Raw genomic sequence first — 22,210 nt, 5'->3', positions numbered from 1 at the left:
TAGACTCTTCCAAGACTGAGGAGGTGGTGTGCCAGTCAGTATTACTGAAACACACACACTTGAGAAACAAGTCCCCCACAATTCAGTAATTGTAAACATATTGCATGACAGTGTTCTCAGCTCCAGGGAGAAGTCACAGGAGAAGCAAAAGCCAGAAATTCCCCTGTTGTTGGAATGGAGAGAATTTCAGTGCTTTAATTCACAAATCCAATGAGTAAGTGGTCAGCCTATTTAAATTTCTGGGAGGAGCCTGGCAGCGCAGTGGTTAAGAGCTTGGCTGCTAACTGAAACCCACCAGTGTTCAGTGGTTTGAACCCACCAGCCGAAACACGTGGCATACGCGTCTGTAAAGATTGACAGCCTTGGAAACCCTATGGGGCAGTTCTACTCTGTCCTATGGGGTTACTATAAGTCAGAAACCAACTCAAAACAGCAACAAGTTTTTTTTTTTTTTTTTAATTTAAATTTTTAGACAGAAAAAGTTTATAATCAGTAAACTTCTTACAGGCCCTCTTTTGTGTTAATAAAATTCTCAGTAGTAGGTCTCTTACCACTGATAATATTTTCAACAAGTCGTTGGTGCCAACTCTGGGACTACAGAGCAGAATACAACTGGAGGCGTAAGTACGATCTAACCGCAGAACACTGGAACAGCTCTTCAAAATTCCAAAACAAGTTTTAAAATACAAGTTCGGCTTTTTTTCCTCTTAAAGGATGAAGTGACGCTCCTTGGCAAGAAGCACCGTAAGTAGTATGTGATTATAAACATATTTCGCTTCTTTGGAATAGAATGACTGAAACTAAAACAATCTGGTAAACTTGTTAAATCTGCAAGTGTTCAACTCACAGAGGCAAAGGTTTACCTTAGAAATAAATTAATATTTATTGAGCACGAACTGTATGCCAGGCATAGTGGTAAGTGCTGTGGTTTAGTTGAAAAATCTCTCTGATATATTCCCACTATGTAAGTCTCAAGGATGGACAATTTAATCATGGAAATGGGTTGTACCCAAATAACAAAAACAGAGGGCTGATCATGGTAAATGTTTCATCTTTCCTGGGTCAAAAACTTTTTCGGATGTGAAGAAAGCCAGATTCCCTAACCAGAAAAATGCACATATACCCACACATTGTTACATTTGCTTACAATTTAATTCTACGTGTGGCTTTCGGGTTCTGAACGTTGGCTTTAAGAGAAGTTCACTTAAAATCCTTTGGAAGAGGAAAGATTGAATTCGCAATTGCTGTTAACTGCCATCAGTCAGCTCAGACTCAGGGCGACCTTTTGTATAACAGAACAAAACGTTGCCTATTCTGGTGCCATCTTCCTGATTATTGGTATGTTTGGATCCATTGTTGTGGCTATTGGTGCCAATCCATGTCTTTGAGGATTTCCTTCATTTTCACTGGCCCTCTACTTTACCAAACATAATTCCTTGTCTAGTGACTGGTCTTTTCTGATGTGGCTAAAGTAAGAATTCACAGTAGAAGCCCTCTTATCCCACCTGTTCTTCATCAACTGGCTGGCTTATCCAGAATTCTCCATTCTCTTTTTAAAATATACCAAATGATGCCCAAGGCAGCTGTATACTTCCAGCTCATAGGCTGCTTTTCATATGAACTTCTACTCCTGACATCTGAGTGTTACACTGACCAGGGGTCAGTACTGTTTGCCCCCAACCCCAATTTACACTTGCAATTATGTAAACTGCTTAGTAGAATATAAACTAAGGTAAAACAAGTATGAGCTCTATGGTAGGCAGAATGATGGCCCCTAAAGGTGCCCCACATCCTAATCCCCAGAACTGGTGAATATGTTAGGTTACATGGCAAAGAGAAATTAAGGTTGCAGATGGCGTTAAGGTTCCTAATCAGGAGACGGAAGCCCTGGTGGCGCAGTGGTTAAGAGCTATATCTGCTAACCAAAAGGTCAACAGTTTGAATCCACCATGTGCTCCTTGGAAACCCTATGGGGCAATTCTACTCTGTCCTATAGGGTCACTATGAGTTGGAATCGACTTGACAGCAACAAGTTTGGTTTTAATCATGAGACATTAAAATAAAAAGATTGTCCTGGATTATCCAGGTGGGCCCAATATAATCACCAGAAAAAGAAAAACTAGTTCTGTAGAGTCAATTCTTACTAATAGCAACCCTACATGAGTCAGAGTAGAATGGTACTTCATAAGGCTTTCATGGCTGTGAGCTTTTGGGAGCAGATTGCCAGGACTTTCCTCTGAGATGCCCCTGGGTAGGTTCATATCTCCAATCTTTTGGTTAGTAGCCAAGGGCTTAGCTCTTTGCACCACCCAGAAACTCCATGTGTAAACACAAGGCTCCTTAAAAGTGGAAAAGGCTGGCAGAAGTTAGGAACCAGAAAGACAGCAGCATGAGAAGGACTCCACCTGACTTTGTGGGCTTTGAAGATGGGAAAATGGAGTCACATGCCAAGGAAAGCTGACAGCAAGGAAGTGGGTGCTCCCCTAGAGCCTCCAGAAAGGAACATGGCCCTGCTGACATCTTGATTTCAGCCATGGGACCTGTGCTGGATTTCTAACCTATGGAAGTGTAACATCATATATTTGAGTTCCTTTAAAATCACTAAATTTGTGGTGATTTGTCACAAGAGCGATAGAAAACTCATACAAGCCCCAAGATATTTTTTTTCTGTAAGAACTTTGCCAAGACTTGATAACAAATTGAGTCAATGAATTGTTATTGTTTACTGCCATGTTTGTCAAGTGAGCAAGACCCACTTTAAAATACGGGGGGTGGGGGAGTGGGTGTTCATAACCCTAAAACGGTGCCTTCACTAAAACTGCTTCACCAGCATCTAGAATCTGTCATCACCCGTCTGTCAGTTTTTCATACTGTGGTAGTTTGTACGTTGCTATGATGGTAAAAACCATACCAATAGTATTTCAAGTACCTATGGTGAATGGGTTTCCGTGAGCTTCCAGACTAAGACAGACTAGAAATAAAGGCCGGGAGATCTACTTTTGAAAATTAGCCAATGAACACATTTTGGATCACAGCAGAATATTGTCTGATATAGTGCTGGAAGATAAGCCCCTAGCTTGAAAGACATACAAAATACACAGTGGCCACAACAAGGGATTCACACATACCAGTGAAGATGGCACAGAATTGGACAGCATTTCATTCGGTTGAAGATGGGATCACCATGAGTCAGAGCTGACCTGAAGGCAGCTAAAAACAACCACATGTCAAGTGGTCAAGAACCACTTTAAAATACTGGGGATAAGGAGGGTGGAGGGATCTTATAAAATTTAAGAAGATGCCCTTACTAAATTTTTTTTACTAGCATCTAGAGACTAAAGGAACAAGACTGGAAATCAACCACGGTGCATAACAGGTGCAATTTATCCAAGAAGCCAAAGTCTGCTGTATTTAGAGGACCAAAAAAGGTCTTAGCCCTACGCAACAAGACTGATGAATAAATGCATATATTTACATGTTTTAGATAAATAATAAGTAATTAGGGGACAGATAGATTTCTTGTGTGATTTCTTATACTAGCAGACTTTATTTGCTTAAACAACCACCTATCCATCTTGATCACATTGGCTAACAGGACTTTCTTCTACCATGTTTTCTCATCTGGACAACTCAAACGTGAGGAAACCATGGTATCTTCATAGGATCATACAATCCAAACTATCAATGGGCTGAGCTGAATTGGCGTGTGTCTCTTTGGGGACACTTTATGATTCTATCGATTTAACAGTTACTTCTGTGTTTTCTGTGTTACCTGCACTGTGCCTGGGAATTTGCTAAGCACCAAGAGGTCCAACAAAAAATATGTGTATGTATATATATAATATATATATAGTTGTTGTTGTTGTTGTTATGCGCCATCAAGTTGGCTCCAACTCTGTGTTACCTGCACTGTGCCTGGGAATTTGCTAAGCACCAAGAGGTCCAACAAAAAATATGTGTATGTATATATATAATATATATATAGTTGTTGTTGTTGTTGTTATGCGCCATCAAGTTGGCTCCAACTCTAGCAACCCTGTAGGACAGAGTAGAACTGCCCCATAGGGTATCTAAGGAGCAGCTGGTGAATATGAACTGCCGACTTTTTTGTTACAGCCAAGCTCTTAACCAATACACCACTAGGGCTACATATATAGAGAGAGAGAAAGACAGAGACAGAGAGAGGCAGAGAAGTACAAAATAGTAATATGCCTTCTTAAATTATACACACCTGTGGTTTTGATAAAAATTAAAATTAGATAACTTTGAAAAGAGAACACAATTTTGGAATAGAACAGCTCTAAGTTTGAAACCCTGGTGGCATAGTGGTTAAGTGCTACAGCTACTACTCAAAAGGTTGGCAGTTTGAATCCACCAGGCGCTCCTTGGAAACTCTACGGGGGCAGTTCTACTCTGTCCTATAGGGTCGCTATGAGTTGGAATCGACTCAACAGCAATGGGTTTTAAGTTTGAAATTTGGTTATCCCCTTTACTAGCTGTGTGAGCATGAGTAAGTCACATAATGTTCCCGAGCCTTTGATTATTTTCATCTGTAAACTAGAGAATAATAGTATCTACTTCACAGGCATTTGACTGTGTGGATCATAACAAATTTTGGAGGACATTGCGAAGAATGGGAATTCTAGAATACTTAATTGTGCTCATGAGCAACCTGTACACGGATCAAGAGGCAGTCCTTCCAACAGAACAAGGAGATGCTGAGTGGTTTAAATTCAGGAAAGGTGTGCAACAGGGTTGTATCCCTTCACCATACCTATTCAATCTATATGCTGAGCAAATAATTTGAGAAATTAGACTATATGAAGAAAAACGGGGCATCAAGACTGGAGGAAGATTCATTAACAACCTGCATTATGCAGATGACACAACCTTGCTTGCTGAAAGTGAAGAGGACTTGAAACACTTACTGATAAAAATCAAAGACCACAGCCTTCAGTGTGGATTGTTCCTCAACATAAAGAAAACAAAAATCCTTACAACTGGACCAGAAAGCAACATCATGATAAACAGAGAAAAGAGTGAAGTTGTCAAGGGTTTCATTTTACTTGGGTCCACAATCAACACTCATGGAAGCAGCAGTCAAGAACTCAAAGGATGCATTGCATTGGGCGAATCTGCTGCAAAAGACCTCTTTAAAGTGTTGAAAAGCCAAGATGTCACCTTGAGGACTATGCCATGATGTTTTCTATTGGATCACTGGCATGGAAAAGCTGGACGATGAATAAGGAAGACTGAAGAAGAATTGATGCCTTTGAATTGTGGAGTTAGTGGAGAATACTGAATATACCATGGACTGCCAAGAGAACGAACAAATGTGTCTTGGAAGAAGTACAACCGGAATGCTCCTTAGAAGCAAGAAGGTTGAGACTGTGTCTCACATACTTTGGACAACTTTTCAGGAGGGATCAGTCCCTGGAGAAGGACATCATGCTTGGTAAAGTAGACGGTCAGCAAAAAAGAGGAAGACTGTCAACAAGATGGATTGACACAGTGGCTGCAACAATGGGATCAAGCACAGCAACAATTGTGAGAATGGTGCAGAACTGGGCAGTGTTTCGAAAGCGACAACAGCAACTTCACAGGAAATTAAGGAAGGTAAAAATATAGTAATGGGGAGGAAATTGCTGAAACCAAAAATGGCTGTAGGCAGAAAAAAATTGTAGCCAGTTTTGCCTTCTAAGGTGCAGTCAAAGTGAGAAGTGGGGAAACAAAGGAACACAATTTACATTACAAAAAAAAGAAGGTTGCCATGGAGTTAATCTCAACTCCTGGCAACTCAATGTGTTACAGAGTAGAACTGCTCCATAAGGTTTTCTTGACTATAATCTTTTATGGAAGCAGATTGCCAGGCATTTCTTCTGCAGTGCCACAGGGTGGGTTCAAATCACCAATCTAGGGCTTAGTAGTCAGTGCAAACCATTTGTGCCACCTAGGGACCCCAACTTAGATTAAAAAAAAACCAAGGCCATTGCCATTGAGATGATTCTGACTTAGAGCAACACTATAAGACAGAGTACAACTACCGCATAGAGTTTCCAAGGAGCAGCTGGTAGATTTGAACTGCCAGCCTTTTAGTTAGCAGCCAAGCTTTTAACCACTGTACCGTCAGGGCTCTAAGTCTTATATGGGGCAGCTTCTTTTACAGCACCTATCTTGGTGGAAGGAGACATAGAGGAATACAGAAAGATACAGAATAGACAGCTTTTCGTTTACCAAAGCCTTTTAATAAGTTGTGGTAGGCAGTGTGTTTTATTCAGCTCCCTACACTTTTTTTAAAATTTTTTATCGTTCTTTAAGCGAAGGTTTACAAATCGAGTCAGTCTCTCATACAAAAATTTATATACAACTTGCTAAAAAAAAAAAAACCCACTGCCATTGAGTCAATTCCAACTCATAGCGGCCCTATAGGACAGAGTAGAACTGCCCGATAGAGTTTCCAAGGAGCGCCTGGCAGATTCGAACTACCGACTTCTTGGTTAGCAGGCCTAGCACTTAACCACTACGCCACCAGGGTTTCCACACATCTTGCTGTATACTCCTAATTGCTCCCTACTGAGACAGCACACTCCTTCCCTCCACTCTTTATTTTCGTATCCATTCGGCCAGCTTCCGACCCCCTCTGCCCTCTCATCTTCCCTCCAGACAGGAGATGCCAACGTAGTCTCATATGTCTACTTGAACCAAGAGGCTCACTCCTCACCAGTATCATTTTCTGTCCCATGGTCCAGTCCAATCCGTGTCTGAAGAGATGGCTTTGGGAATGGTTCTGTCTTGGGCTAACAGAAGGTCTGGGGACCATGACCTCCAGGGTCCTTCTAGTTTCAGTCAGACCATTAAGTCTGGTCTTTTTATGAGGATTTGGGGTCTGCATCCCACTGCTCTCCTGCTCCCTCAGGGGTTCTCTGTTGTGTTCCCTGCCAGGGCAGTCATTGGTTCTAGCCAGGCACCATCTAGTTCTTCTGGTGTCAGGCTGATGTAGTCTCTGGTTTATGTGGTCCTTTCTGTCTCTTGGGCTCATACTTGCCTTGTGTCTTTGGTGTTCTTTATTCTCCTTTTGTCCAGGTGGTTTGAGACCAATTGATGCATCTTAGATGGCCACTTGCTAGCATTTAAGACACCAGAAGCCACTCCCCAAAGTGGGATGCAGAATGTTTTCTTAATAGATTTTATTATGCCAATTGACTTAGATGTCCTCTGAAACCATGGTCCCCAAACCCCTGCCCCTGCTACACTGGCCTTAAAGTGTTCAGTTTATTCAGAAAACTTCTTTGCTTTTAGTTCAGTCTAGTTGTGCTGACCTCGCCTGTATTCTGTGTTGTCTTTCCCTTCACCTAAAGCAGTTCTTAACTACTATCTAATTAGTGAAATTAATTAGTGAAAACCCTTTTCCCACCCTCCCCCATCTCGTAACCATCAAAGAACATTTTCTTCTCCGTTTCAACTATTTCTCCAGTTATTATAATACTGGTCTTATACAATATTTGTCCTTTTGCAACTGACTAATTGCACTCAGCATAATGCCTTCCAGATTCCTCCGTGTTATGAAATGTTTCACAGGTTCATCACTGTTCTTTATCGATGTGTAATATTCTATTGTGTGAATATACCATAATTTATTTATCCATTCATCCGTTGATGGGCACCTTGCTTGCTTCCATCTTTTTGCTGTTGTAAACAGTGCTGCAATGAACATGGGTGTGCATATATCTGTTTGTATAAAGGCTCTTAATTCTCTAGGATGTACTCCAAGGAGTGGGATTGCTAGATCATATGGTAATTCTATTTCTAGTTTTTTAAGGAAGCAGCAAATCGATTTACAGAGTGGTTGTACCATTTTACATTCCCACCAGCAGTGTATATGTGTTCCAGTCTCTCCACAACCTCTTCAACATTTATTATTTTGTGTTTTTTGGATTAACGCCAACTTTGTTGGAGTGAGAGGGAATTTCATTGTACTTTTGATTTGCATTTCTCTAATGGCTAATGATCATGAGCATTTTCTCATGTATCTGTTAGCTACCTGAATGCCTTCTTTAGTGAAGTGCCTGTTCATATCCTTTGCCCATTTTTTTAATTGGGTTATTTGTCTTTTTGTAGTTGAGTTTTTACAGTATCCTGTAGATTTTAGAGATCAGGCTCTGATCAGAAATGTCATAGCTAAAAACTTTTTCCCAGTCTGTAGGTAATCATTTTACTCTTTTGATGAAGTCTTTGGATGAGCATAGGTCTTTGATTTTTAGGAGCTCCCAGTTATCTGGTTTCTCTTCTGCAACGTTAGTAATGTTTTATATACTGTTTATGCCATGTATTAGGGCTCCTAGAGTTGTCCCTATTTTTTCTTCCATGATCTTTATTGTTTTAGATTTTATATTTCGGTCTTTGATCCATTTTGAGTTGGTTTTTGTGCATGGTGTGAGGTATGGGTCTTGTTTCATTTTTTTTGCTGATGGATATCCAGTTATGCCAGCACCATTTGTTAAACAGATTATCTTTTCCCCATTTAACTGACTTTGGGTCTTTGTCAAATATCGGCTGCCCATATGTGGATGGATTTATGTCTGGATTCTCAATGCTGTTCCATTGGTCTTTGTACCTGTTGTACCAGTACCAGGCTGTTTTGACTGCTGCAGAAGTATAATAGGTTCTCAAATCAGGTAGAGTGAAGCCTCCCACTTTGTTCATCTTTTTTCAGTAATACTTTACTTATCCAGGGCCTCTTTCCCTTCCATATGAAGTTGGTGATTTGTTTCTCCATCTCATTAATAAATGTCTTTGAAATTTGGATTGGAATTGCATTGTATCTACAGGTCACTTTTAGTAGAATAGACATTTTTACAATGTTAAGTCTTCCTATCCATGAGCAAGGTATTTTTTTCCAATTATGTAGGTCTCTTTCTTGCAGTAGTGTACTGTACTTTTCTTTGTATAGGTCTTTTACATCGCTGGTAAGATTTATTGCTAAGTATTTTATCTTCTAGGGGGCTACTGTTAATGGTATTGATTTGGTGATTTCCTCCTCAATGTTCTTTTTGTTGGTGTAGAGGAATACAACTGATTTTTGTATGTTTATCTCGTGTCTTGATACTCTGCTGAGCTCTTCTATTAGTTTCAGTAGTTTTCTTGAGGATTCTTTAGGGTTTTATGTGTATAAGATCATGTCATCTGCAAATAGAGATACTTTTTTTCTTCCTTACCAATCTGGATGCCCTTTATTTCTTTATCTAGCCTAATTGCTCTGGCTAGGATCTCCAGCACAATGTTGAATAAGAGTGGTGATAAAGGGCATCCTTGTCTGGTTCCCGATCTCAAGGGCAATGCTTTCAGACTCTTTCCATTTAGGATGATGTTGGCTGTTGGCTTTTTATAAATGCCTATTATTATGCTGAGGAATTTTCCTTCTATTCCTATTTTGCTGAGAGCTTTTATCATGAATGGGTGTTGCACTTTGTGGAATGCCTTTTCTGCATCAATTGATAAGATCATGTGGTTTTTGTCTTTTGTTTTATTTATTTGCTGGATTACATTAATTGTTTTTCTAATGTTGAACCATCCCTGCATACCTGGTATGACTCCTACTTGGTGATGGTGAATTATTTTTTTGATATACTGTTGAATTCTATTGGCTAGAATTTTGTTGAGGATTTTTGCATCTACGTTCGTGAGGGATATAGGTCTGTAATATTCTTTTTTTGTGAAATCTTTACCTGGTTTTGGTATCAGGGATATGCTGGCTTCGTAGAATGAGTTTGGGAGAATTCTGTCCTTTTCTATGCTCCGAAATACCTTTAGTAGTAATGTTGTTAACTCTTCTCTGAAAGTTTGGTAGAACTCTGCAGTGAAGCCATCCGGGCCAGGGCTTTTTTTTGTTGAGAGTTTTTTGATTACCCTTACAATCTCTTCTTTTGTTATGGGTCTATTTAGTTGTTCTACCTCTGTGTTAGTTTAGGTAGGTCGTGTGTTTCTAGGAAATCATCCATTTCTTCTGGGTTTTCAAATTTGTTAGAGTACAATTTTTCGTAGTAATCTGATATGATTCTTTTAATTTCAATTGGGCCTGTTGTAATATCGCCCGTCTCATTTCTTATTTGGGTTATTTGCTTCCTCACTTGTTTTTCTTTTGTCAGTTTGGCCAATGGTTTACCAAATTTGTTGATGTTTTCAAAGAACCAGCTTTTGGTCTTGTTAACTCTTTCAATTGTTTTTCTGTTTTCTATTTCATTTAATTCTGCTCTAATTTTCATTATTTGCTTTCTTCTGGCGCCTGAGGGTTTCCTTTGTTACTCTATGTGTTCAAGTTGTAGGTATAATTCTTCGATTTTGGCCCTTTCTTCTTTTTGTATGTGTGCATTTACTGATATAAACTGACCTCTGAGCACTGCTTTTGCTGTGTCCCAAAGGTTCTGATAGGAAGTGTTTTCATTCTCATTGGATTCTATGAATTTCTTTATTCCATCCTTAATGTCTTCTATGACACAGTTGTTTTTGAGCAGGGTATTTTTCAGTTTCCAAGTGTTTGATTTCTTTTCCCTGCTTTTTCTGTTATTGATTTCTACTTTTATGGCCGTATGGTCAGAGAAGATGCTTTGTAATATTTCAGTGTTTTGGATTCTGCTAAGGCTTGCTTTATGACCTAATATGTGGTCTATTCTAGAGAATGTTTCATGTGCACTAGCAAAGAAAGTATACTTGGTTGCTGTTGGCTGGAGTGTTCTGTACGTGTCTGAGAGGTCAGGTTGGTTGATTGTGGCATTTAGATCTTCCGTGTCTTTATTGAACTCCTTTCTAGAAAGTGGTATGTTGAAGTCTCCTACTATAATTGTGGAGCTGTCTATCTCACTTTTCAGTGCTGTTAGAGTTTGTTTTATGTATCTTGCAGCCCTGTCATTGGGTGCATAAATATTTAATATAGTTATAATCTCCTGGTATATTGTCCCTTTAATCGTCATGTAGTGTCCTTCCTTGTCCTTTGTTTTGGATTTAAGTTTAAATCTATTTTGTCAGAAATTAATACTGCCTCTCCTGCTCTTTTTTGGTTGTTGTTTGCTTGATATATTTTTTTTCCATCCTTTCAGTTTTAGTTTGTTTGTGTCTCTAAGTCTAAGGTGTGTCTCTTATAGGCAGCATATAGATGGCTCATGTTTTTTTTTATCCATTTTGCCACTTTCTGTCTCTTTATTGGTGCATTTAGTCTGTTTACATTCAGCATAATTATAGATGGGTATGAGTTTAGTGTTGTCATTTTGATGTCTTTTTTTTGTATGCTGTTGACAATTTCTTTTTCCCACTTAATTTTTTGTGCTGTGAGGTTTATCTTTATATATTGTCTTTTCCTCTGATTTGTTCTTGTTGATTTTGTTTCTGCTGAGTCTCTATTTTTTTCTTGTATTTTATTTTGATGAGTAGGATTGTTAGTCTCCTTTGTGGTTACCTTAATATTTACCCCTGTTTTCCTAAGTTTAAACCTAAGTTTTATTTCTTTATATCACCTTGTCTTCCCCTCCATTTGAAAGATCTATGTATGCCTACATTTCTTGGTCCCTCTTTATTGTTTTAATGTTGTCTTCTTTTACATAATAACATCGCTGTTTCCCTCTTTTGAGCATTTTTTCTCTTGATTTATTTTTGTAATTTCCCTGCCTGGGTTGACAACTGATTGCTCTGTCCAGTGTTCTAGTCTTGGGTTGTTACCTGATATTATTGATCTTCTAACCAAAGAATTCTCTTTAGTATTTCTTGTAGTTTTGGTTTGGTTTTTATGAATTCCCTAAACTTCTCTTTATCTGGAAATGTCCTCATTTCACCTTCATATTTGAGAGACAGTTTTGCTGGATATATGATTCTTGGCTGGCTATTTTTTTCCTTCAATGTCTTATGTAAGTCATCCCGTTGCCTTCTTGCCTGCATGGTTTCTGCCAAGTAGTCTGAGCTTATTCTTATTAACTGTCCTTTATAGTTGACTTTCGTTCATTTCTAGCTGCTCTTAAAATTCTCTCTTTATCTTTGGTTTTGGCAAGCTTGATTATGTCTTGGTGACTTTCTTTTAGAATCTACCTTATGTGGAGTTCGATGAACATCTTGGGTAGATATCTTTTCATCTTTCACGGTATCAGGGAAGTTTTCTGCCAACAAATCTTCAACAATTGTCTCTGTATTTTCTGTTGTCACTCCTTGTTCTGGTACTCCAATCACTCATACGTTATTTCTCTTGATAGAGTCCCACATGATTCTTAAGTTTTCTTCTTTTTTTTTAATTCTTTTATCTGATTTTTCTTCATAAATATTGGTGCCAAGTGCTTTATCTTCAAGCTCACCAATTCTGGCTTATACTTGCTCAGTTCTGCTCCTCTGACTTTCTATTGAGTTGTGTAAGTCTGTACTTTTACTGTTAATCTTCTGAATTTCTGATTGCTGTCTCTCTGTGGAGTCTTGCAGCTTATTAAGTGTTTCCTTATGTTCTTGAATAACCTTTTCAATTTCTTCAACTACTCTATCTGTGTGTTCCTTGGCTTGTTCTGTGTATTGCCTGATCTCCTTCCTAATTTTGTTCCTGATGTCTTGAAGAGTTCTGTATATTAATCTTTTGAATTCCCGATCTGGTAATTCCAGGAAGGAACCTTCATCCAGAAGATCCATTGATTCTTTTTTTTGAGATTTTGAGAGCTTATTGAGGCGATCATGGTCTGTTTCTTTATGTGACTCGATATTGACTGTTTTCTCCAAGCCATCTGTAAGTTACTGTATTAGTTTATTTTATGTTTGCTTAGCTTCTTGCTTTGTTTTGTTTTGGTATGCCCAAATGGGTTGTTTGAGTGTGCTAGCTTGATTATTTTCGCCTTTCAAGCTCTGATGTCCTATCACCAGATGGCTAGAGCTGTTATCAGGTATATCAGTCTAGGAGTCCGTTCACTTTTTTTGTATGAATGCAGCTCAGGTGTCCAGGTAGCTGATCACCAAGTGTGTGGTACAGGCTCTGTCCTACAGTCTTAGACTGGCAGGGGTGATTGGCGTAGGTATCGGTTTCTGCTTTCAGCAGGGGTTCACACTCTGAACAAGGCAGGGGGCTAAGAACCATCCCCCAAATGTCTGTGAGGAAAGTGCATCCCTTTTCCCTGGAGAGTACAGGTGGGTGGGTTCTGCAGACAGACTATGAGCACCCAATGCTTTTGTCTTTACGGACTGGGAGGTACCAGTTATCCTTGGACCTCTATTGCAGGTGGCTGGGTGAGCAGAGTGGAGCCACCAGTCCTTATGCCCCTGGTGTGGGTAGGTGAAGACCCTATTTAGTAGGCAAATATCGAACACCCACCTCTTCACTGCACAGCTGAAATGGTTGCAGTCTGCCAACAGGGACTTATTCTCTTGAATATGCACAGGTCCATGCAGAGTAGAAAGGTATTCAAAGTCCATGGACCCATTATGCCTGGACAGAGTCACTTCTGTCCTGAGCTCCCCCGGTTAGTGGAGCTGGCAAATTATCTTTTCCCCCAATTGCGAATTTATTACTACTCCAAGGCCGTGGGGATGGCTCCAGGCTCTCAACATGGTCTATTGCAGGCCCAGGGACGTCAACAGCCATGGAAGCTGGCTTGGGGGCAGGGGACTCAGTAAAATATACACAAGTACTTAGCTTTTGCCAAAAGCACAGTTCTTCTCTGGTTCCGGAAGTGTGAGTAGGCTGTGCAGCTGGTTGCTCCTCCCTGAGGAAACTGTGGCTGAACACTACCACCAGCCTGCTGCCGCTGCTTCTGATAATAGTGCCTGAGTGATCCTGGTGATTCAGGTCCAGTAACTCCTCTCCACTTCTGAACAGTCTCTCCCTCCTCCTTCTGCTCAGCCTGTTTTCTAACTTTGCCTTTGATGTTCAGGGTGCCTAGCTTGTCATAAATATAATCGTTTCACTTGTTTTTCAGGTCTCTGTTGTAAGAGGGATCGCAGGAAGCATCTGGCTATTCCACCATCTTGGTCATGCCTCTCCCTGCACTCTTAATCTTTTCTTCTATGGATGGATCCTGGTGGAGGGTGAGACCAAACTCCAGGAGCAGTGGTGCCACAACAGAGAGCCATGCATGTCCATGGTAGTGGTGATGGCCATGCAAGCTGAGATGTTCAGTGCCCAGATTATCCCCACCATGTGGTTCTGCATGACTCCATTCTGGTCTTGGGGCCTAGCCTCCTCATTTTTGCCTGGTTCTCCAGCAGTCCTGTTGATTCCTGAGTTTTTAAAATTTTCTTTCAACAAATGCTGTTGTTAGGTGCCATTAAGTCTGTTCCAACTCATAGTGATCCTGTACAACAGAACAAAACACTGCCCAGTCCTGCACCATCCCACAATGATTAGTATGCTTAAGCCCATTGTTGTAGCCACTGTGCCAATTCATCTCTTTGAGGGACTTCCTCTTTTTTTTGCCTGACCCTCTACTTTACCAAGAATGATGTCCTTCTCCAGGGACTGGTCTCTCCTGATAATATGTCCAAAGTATGTGAGACATAGTTCTGCCATCCTTGTTTCTAAGGACCATTCTTGCTATATTTCCTTCAAGACAGATTTGTTCATTCTTTCAGCAGTCCATAGTATATTCAATATTCTTCACCAACACCACAATTCAAAGGTATTAATTCTTCTTCAGTCTTCCTTTTTCATTGTCCAACTTTTGCATGTATGGGATTCAGTAGAAAACACCATGACTTGGGTCAGTCATGCTTTAGTCCTCAAGGTGACATCTTTGTTTTTCAACACTTTAAAGAGGTCTTTTGCAGCAGATTTGTCCAATGCAATGCATCTTTTGATTTCTTTACTGAGGGTTCCATGGGTGTTGATTGTGGATCCAAGTAAAATGAAACCTTTGGCAACTTCAATCTTTTCTCCATTTATCTTGATGTTGCTTATTGGTCCAGTTGTGAGGATTTTTGTCTTCTTTATATTGAGGTATAATCCATATTAAAGTCTGTGGTCCTTGATCATCAGTAAGTGCTTCAAGTCCTCTGCCCTTTCAGCAAGCAAGGTTGTGTCATCTGCATAATGCAGGTTGTTAATGAGTCTTCCTCCAATCCTGATGCCCCATTCTTCTTCATATAGTCCAGCTTCTCAGATTATTTTCTCCGCATACAGATTGAATAGGTATGGTGACAAGATACAACACTGATGCACACTTTTTCTAACTTTAAACAAAGCAGGACCTCCTTGTTCTGTTGGAACGACTGCCTCTTGATCTATGTACAGGTTTCTGTACATAGCGTTCTGGAATTGCCATTCATCCCAAGGTTATCCGTAATTTGTTATGATCCATAGTCAAATGCCTTTACATATTCAATAAAACACAGGTAAACATTTTTCTGGTATTCTCTGTTTTCAGCCAGAATCCATCTGACATCCGCTATGATATCCATGGTCCCATGTCCTTTTCTAAATCCAGCTTGAATTTCTGGCAGTTCCCTGTGCATATACTGCTGCAACCACTTTTGAATGATCTTCAGCAAAATTTTGCTTATATGTGATATTAATGATATTGTTTGATAATTTCCTCATTTGGTTGGATCACCTTTCTTATAAGGGATATTGTTGTGTAATTATCTTTTTTGGCAATGTCTTTGCCTGATTTAGGTATCCGGGTTATTCTGGCTTCATAGAAAGAGTTCAGTAGCGGTCCTTCACTTTCTATGTTTTTGAAGATATTGAACAGGATTGGTGTCAACTTTTTTTCTGAATGTTTGGTAGGGTTTTCCAGTGTGGCCGTCTGATCCAGGGCTTTTTTTTTTTTTTTTTTTTTTTTTTGGCAGCTTTTTGATGATGTCTTCAACTTCTTCTTTTGTAATGGTTCTATTTAAATTTTCTTCCTCTGTTTGTGTTAGTTTCGGTAGGTAGTGTGTTTCTAGGAATTTTTCCATTTTATCCAGGTTTGCAAATTTGTTAGAGTACAATTTTTCATAGTAATCGATTATGATCTTCTTTATCTCTGCTGGCTTGGTTGCAGTGTCACCAATTTCATTTCCGAATTGGGTTATTCACCTCTCCTGGTTTTTTGTTTTGTTTTTTGTCAATCTAGCCAGTGGTTTGTCTATTTTATTGATCCTTTCAAAGAACCAACTTCTGGTTTTGCTGATTCTTTCTATAGTTTCCTATTTCATTTATTTCTACCCTGATCATTAGTATTCCCTTTTTTCTGGTGGCTTTTGACTTCTTTTGCTCTTCCTTTTCTATTTGCTCAAGCTGTCAGTCAGTTTAAGTTAATGATTTTGGATCTTTCTTCTTACTAAAGTAGGCATGTATTGCTATGAATTTCCTTCTAAGTATCGCTTTTACTCTGTCCCAAAGGTTTTGATACGTTGTGGTTTTTATTTTTGTTTGATTCTGGGGATTTTTAAATTTCACTTTTGATTTCTTCTATTGCCCTGTAGTTTTTTTCAGCAGCATATCATTTAGTTTCCATGTTTTTTCCCCCCTTATTTTTCCTGTTGATTTCTATCTTCATACCGTTATGGTCAGAGAAGACACTTTGTATAATTTCAATCTTTTTAAATTTGTTGAGACTTGTTTTGTGTCCTAGCATATGTTCTTTCTGGAAAATGATCTGTGTGAGCTGGAGAAGAATGTTCATTGTCCTGATGCTGGACAGAGTGTTCTATATTTGTTTGTTAAGTCCAATCGGCTTACGGTTTTATTTAAGTTCTCAATGTCCTTAGCGATCTTCTTTTTAGATGTTCTGTCTATAATTGAAATTGGTATGTTCAAGTCCCCTACTATTATTGGGGAATTGACTATTTGTCCTTTCATATTAGTCACTATTTGTTTTATATATTTTGGTGCATTGCTGATGGGTGCATACATATTTATAATTGCAATGCCTTCTTGCTTGATTGACCCTTTTATTATTATGTTCTTTACCTCTTGTGATAGATTTTGACTTAAAGTTTATTTTATCTGCTATCAATATGGCCACACCTGCTCTTTTTTTTTTTTTTTTCACTCTATTGTTGAGTGTTTCTTTTACCTTCTCTAATGTATTTGCTTTATTCTTCAATTCCAGTAATTATCTTGGGTTTTGTTTTTTTTTTTTTTTAATGTTTTCAGTTTTCTTGTTGAGTCTCTCCTTTTGTTCCTCCATTTGTTTCTTGAGCTCCTCCAATTTGTGTTTTGTGTATTTTTTGCTTTCTCTAAACATATTTAGCACCATAGTCTGAAAATTATCAGTTATTTACATTAGCCTGGCCTCTATTGGAGAAATTTCTCCTTCTTCATGTTGTGCTTTTGATTGGTCCTTCTTCTTTTGTAATTTTGTATGTTTTACTATTGTTGTTGAACTGGAGCCATTTTATCTTTCTTTTTTACTTTAAATTTGTATTCTGATTTTTGTGGGAAGTTTTTCTGATTGGATGCCCTGGTGGTGCAGCAACCAAGTGTCCAGCTGTCAACCAAAAGGCCAGAGCCCTCATCCACCAGCTGCTCTGCAGACAATGGATGCAGGTGCAGCAGCCCATCTCCACAAAGACTCACAGTACTGGTAGCACCACGAGGCAGCTCTGCTCTGCCCCATAGGATCACTAGGAGTCAGAATTGACCCAACAGCGGTGGGCCTGGTATCTTTTGTATGTATGAATGGTTTCAATAGAAATAAAAATTAAATAATTTTAAAAAGAGAACATAGACTTTGGGATGAAACAGCGGTGGAATGAAAAGGTGGTCTGGATTTGGACTTAGGGGTAGGAAAAGTGACTGGTAATGAGGAGAGAATGTTATTTTTTTTTCCCCTCTTGAAAGACCCAAAAAAACCAAACCCACTGCCGTCGAGTTGATTCCAACTCATACCGACCCTAGAAAGGAGACAGAAAAAGGGGAGAGGAGGTAGAAAGAAAAGAGAAGAAATAGCCAAACTTCAGGACAGAATGGCTAATGAAATTTAATTACTAGCATAAAGTTGTGACAGATTTTCACTGCTATGATGTAAATCCTATCTCCATCAGGCCAAACAACCTGTAAAGTAAGATATACTCACATGAGTCTTGTGTGGGTGAAAATTTTTGGTGCAAGCCAAGGGTAAAGATGGCCCAATGTGGTAGAGAACAAATATAGACTGTGACAAATATTGTGAGTACTTATGAAGTAAACTAACATAAGAGCAATAGAAGATTTAGAGATAATTTGAAAAGTCATAACACAGCCCACCCCATGCCCACGCTTCAAACTCCTTGAAGACTCACTGTGTACAGAATGGGGTTTGAGCCTCATTGAATCCCAAAAAACAGCCTAATTCAGCTGACATCTGGACCAAAACCAAGAGCTAAACCAGAAAGAAATAAATCAAATCTTCCTCAAACATGATGTTTTTCCGGCCCTGCTCCACAAGCCTGCAATTTTGCTCTGTTTTCTGAACCCAGCTGCTGAGAGCTGTGGTGGCCTCTATCCAGGGCTCTTTCAAGTGGTCCAAGGATTGGATATGATCCTAGAGTCAGAACATCACCAAGAATAAACAAAAAAAAATGTATAGCTAATTTTCTTAGAAAAAAATCTAAAGGTCAAAGCCAGGGAAGCCAGGTTCAGAAAGGAAACACACCCTGAAGGCACAAAACAAAGCCATGAGTTTGGTGCCAGGAACCAGGCATGTGGAAGCACCTGGTACATGTGTTGGCTGCCAGGAGATTTTGGCTGACCTAGAATTTCAGGGTAGAGCAGATACCTGTGATCTATGAAACCTCCATCAGCTATTAATAAATATTGAAATGCAGGTTCACCACTTAAGTCATAGTACGTGCCATCTTCATCAACCACCTTACTTCTTTCTGCTTCTACAGGGCACTCCATCAACGTGGTATGCTTTCCTCTTCTAAACTATCTTACAGGTGAATTAATTATACTGTCTCTTAACTGATTTTATCCCCACTCTCTTAGCATTTCTATGTCTTACTTCTCCAGGTGTATATTGTCATTATTAGTTGCAGTCGAGTCAGCTCTGATTCATGGCAACATTATGAACAGAATAACAGAATGAAATGCTGCCTGACTCTAAGCTATCTTCGTAATTGTTGCTATGTTCAAGTCCATTTTCTGTGGCCACTAGTTATTTTGAGTGCTTTCCAACCTACAAGCCTCCTCTTCCAGCACTATTTATTAGACAATATTCTGTTGTGATCTATAGGGTTTTCATTAGCTAATTTTTGGGAGCAGATCACCAGACCTTTCTACCTGTCTGCCTTAGTCTAGATGCACCACTGAAACCTGTCCACCATGGTTGACCTTGCTGGTATTTGAACTACTGTTGGCATAGCTTCCAGCATCACAGCAACAAGCAAGCTACCACAGTACTATAAACCAATGGACAAGTGGCAGCCGATTGTATATTTGTGTGATTATATTTGTCAGAAAAAAATTGTGGAAGACTTTGAAACATGCAGGAAAGATTACTGGGTGTCTAGTACAGGAAACTCTTCTGGATTTTCTCTTTCATTAACTTTGAACTATTTTACAACTCGTTAGTTTGTGGAAAACTAATAATAAAGCAAATGATTCTTGTCCATAGAAATGCAAATGATTTGTGTCCAATGCAATGCAATTGATTAGTGCCTTATGGGTATTGATCAGTTTTCACCTATTAAACAAGTTTAGTTAAGCATTCCTGATTATCTCATACTGGATACTCAAAAGTGTTTGTTGGTTGAATGAATAATATTGGTACTTAAAATATAAGCCATAAGAAACCACCAATTAAAGTGCACCACTCTTATAAGTGAGATGGGATTAATAGAGTACTATTTCTTTTGGCTAATGAAAAACGTTGTCCACAATGCCTTCAGCTCCTGCAGCTTCCATGGGTTCAACTACCTGCTACTGTTCACTACACTACAGCCTCAAAGAAGGACATGCCCACAAGCTGCTGCTTTTCCTACAGTCTTCGACAGATCTTGCATGGATGGGATCTTTGATATCCTGTTGAGCGAAGGCAGCGGGCATTCTGGAAGGAAAGCTACAGATACCTCACAGTAGAATACTACCCACCGTAAGAGAAGAAATAGAGAGAAAAGAAACAGTGCTTTACGTATTGGTGTAGAACATATCCAAGATGTGTAAGGTTTTTTGCTGTTGTTGTTTTAATCAAATTGCAGTACAACATGTATAATATTTAATAAAAATAACTCCGTTTTTCTTAAAACTCTCACACACACATTGGTATATTCATTAAATGAACACAATTATATGCCAAACTTTTAAGAGAAGGTTGGGATATGGAAAGTTTTTCCTTTATAGGTCATGTGTTTCTGTAATGCTTGAATTTTGTTTATAGTAATTACATATCACTGTTGTAATAATAAAAAAAGAACTGTAAAGATTTCAACAAAAGAAGGACAAAGCAATTGATTCTGCAAATAAATTAGGGACCCTGAAATCCAAACAAGACCCAGGTATGCAACATTGGCTTTTATTAAAAAAATATTATTCTTAATCAGAGCTAAATATAAATAGAAATGGGATCAGCAGTGTTATCTTCAAACACGAAAGACGGGAACATTTTTCTCATAATGGCTTTCAAAGTACTCCATGACAGAAACACATCTGGAAAATATGGACAAAGTCCATGAACTAGAATTTCTCACTCTTTGAGAGATTATTCATAACTTACAAGGAACCTAATGCTGTTGTTGTTGTTAGGCGCTGTCGAGCCAATTCTGACTCATAATGACCCTGTATACAACAGAATGAAACACCACCCAGTCCTGGGCCATCCTCACAATCATTGTTATGTTTGAGCCCATTGTTGGAACCACTGTGTCAATCTATCTCTTTGAGGGTCTTCCTCTTTTTCTCTGACTGTCTGCTCTACCAAGCACGATGTCCTTCTCTAGGGACTGGTCTTCCTGATAACATGTCAGGAACATAATACTAGGAATAATTAATTCATCAGCTATAACTTCACTTATGAATCTTGAATCCTTTATAAGTGTATGTAAATATAAATGTTTAATTACTTTTTTTAAACATTTATACAGCACCTAATGGTTGCCTAATATTTTACTAGTTTTTTTTTTTCATGTGCTTACTCTTATTTATGTGTTGATTAACCTAGGAAGTATTTGCATCATTCTTCTTCTCTAAGATGAGAAAGCTGAGGCTCGGAATGGTTAGGAAACAAGGTCAGTTAGTGACAGAACTTACCTGTTAACCAGCCACCATGGTATGAAATAAAATGAGGAATGTGTGTATGAATGAAATAGAATGTTTGAATCAGAAGGGACCACAGTGATAAGCAGATAAGCAGATACAAGTCTCTTTTTGATGGGATGTCCCACCTGGAGCAGCTGGTCTAGAGTTTCTCAGTTTTTTGGATCTAACAGCACCCTGTGCATTTTGAGAACAGAGTTCCTAAACAAAATCTTATAGGGTCCTTGAAGTTCGCAAATGAACTCCCTAGAAAACATTTCTGGAATCCTGGGATTAGAAAACATCTTAGGTTCCTATGAGCACTGATCCAGTAGGACCATTCTAAACTCCTAAGGAGTGGTATTTGAACAGGAAATCTGCTCTACCATAGTGAAAGTAAGGTGCCTTGCCATTAGGGAGCCTACGTCTAGCAACTTACCTGAAATCGTCTTCATTTCATAGATCCTAGCCCGCTGACCCTTAAGGCCATGCCACTCAGTCTTTTTGATTTGAAAGTATAGGATCGCTACCAACCAATCAACCAATAAATTGCCGTGCAGTCGACTCCAACTCATGGCAACTTGTGTGTGAGAGAGTAGAACTGTGCGCTATGGGGTTTTCAAAGTCTAATTTTTTGCAAGTAGATCACCAGGCCTTTCTTCTGAAGCACCTTTGGATGGATTCAAACTTCCAACCTTTTGGTTGCAGCTGAGCACATTAACCATTTACACCACCCAGGGACTCCATGATCACCACACTGTTACTTTAATCTAGAAGACAAAGTAAAGTATTATAATGACATGTGCAAATAGAAAACCGAAAGTGGAGAACATACTTGGCATTTCTCAAGCTGAAAGAATTGCAGAAAAAATTCAAACCTTGAGTTGCAATAGTGAAGGGTTCTGCGGGGAAACATATTAAACGACACAAGACGCATCAAAAGAAGATGGAAAGAATACACAGAGTCATTATACCAAAAAGAATTGGTCCACGTTCAACCATTTCAAGAGGTCGTATATGATCAGGAACTGACGGTACTGAAGGCACTGGCAAAAACAAGTC

The 22,210-nt window shown here is 39.1% G+C and overlaps 2 protein-coding genes across 2 annotated transcripts in view; both read left to right on the top strand.

Moving 5' to 3' along the window:
- Positions 1–581: 581 nt before the first annotated feature.
- Positions 582–22,210, top strand: part of CC2D2A (coiled-coil and C2 domain containing 2A) — a 442,728-nt gene continuing 421,099 nt past the window's right edge. The window contains exons 1-2 of the mRNA XM_049886470.1: positions 582–620; positions 714–744. The gene's annotated coding sequence lies outside the window, so the exon portion shown is untranslated. The remainder of the gene's footprint in view (positions 621–713; positions 745–22,210) is intronic.
- The window catches only part of C1QTNF7 (C1q and TNF related 7), a 276,424-nt gene continuing 254,800 nt past the window's right edge, over positions 587–22,210 (top strand). Inside the window, exons 1-2 of the mRNA XM_049886484.1 lie at positions 587–620; positions 714–744. The gene's annotated coding sequence lies outside the window, so the exon portion shown is untranslated. The remainder of the gene's footprint in view (positions 621–713; positions 745–22,210) is intronic.

Source organism: Elephas maximus, chromosome 5, assembly GCF_024166365.1.
Source record: "Elephas maximus indicus isolate mEleMax1 chromosome 5, mEleMax1 primary haplotype, whole genome shotgun sequence".
Taxonomy (NCBI): domain Eukaryota; kingdom Metazoa; phylum Chordata; class Mammalia; order Proboscidea; family Elephantidae; genus Elephas; species Elephas maximus.
The sequence above is the reverse complement of the archived record's forward strand: the minus strand, read 5'-3'. Positions and strand labels throughout refer to the sequence as shown.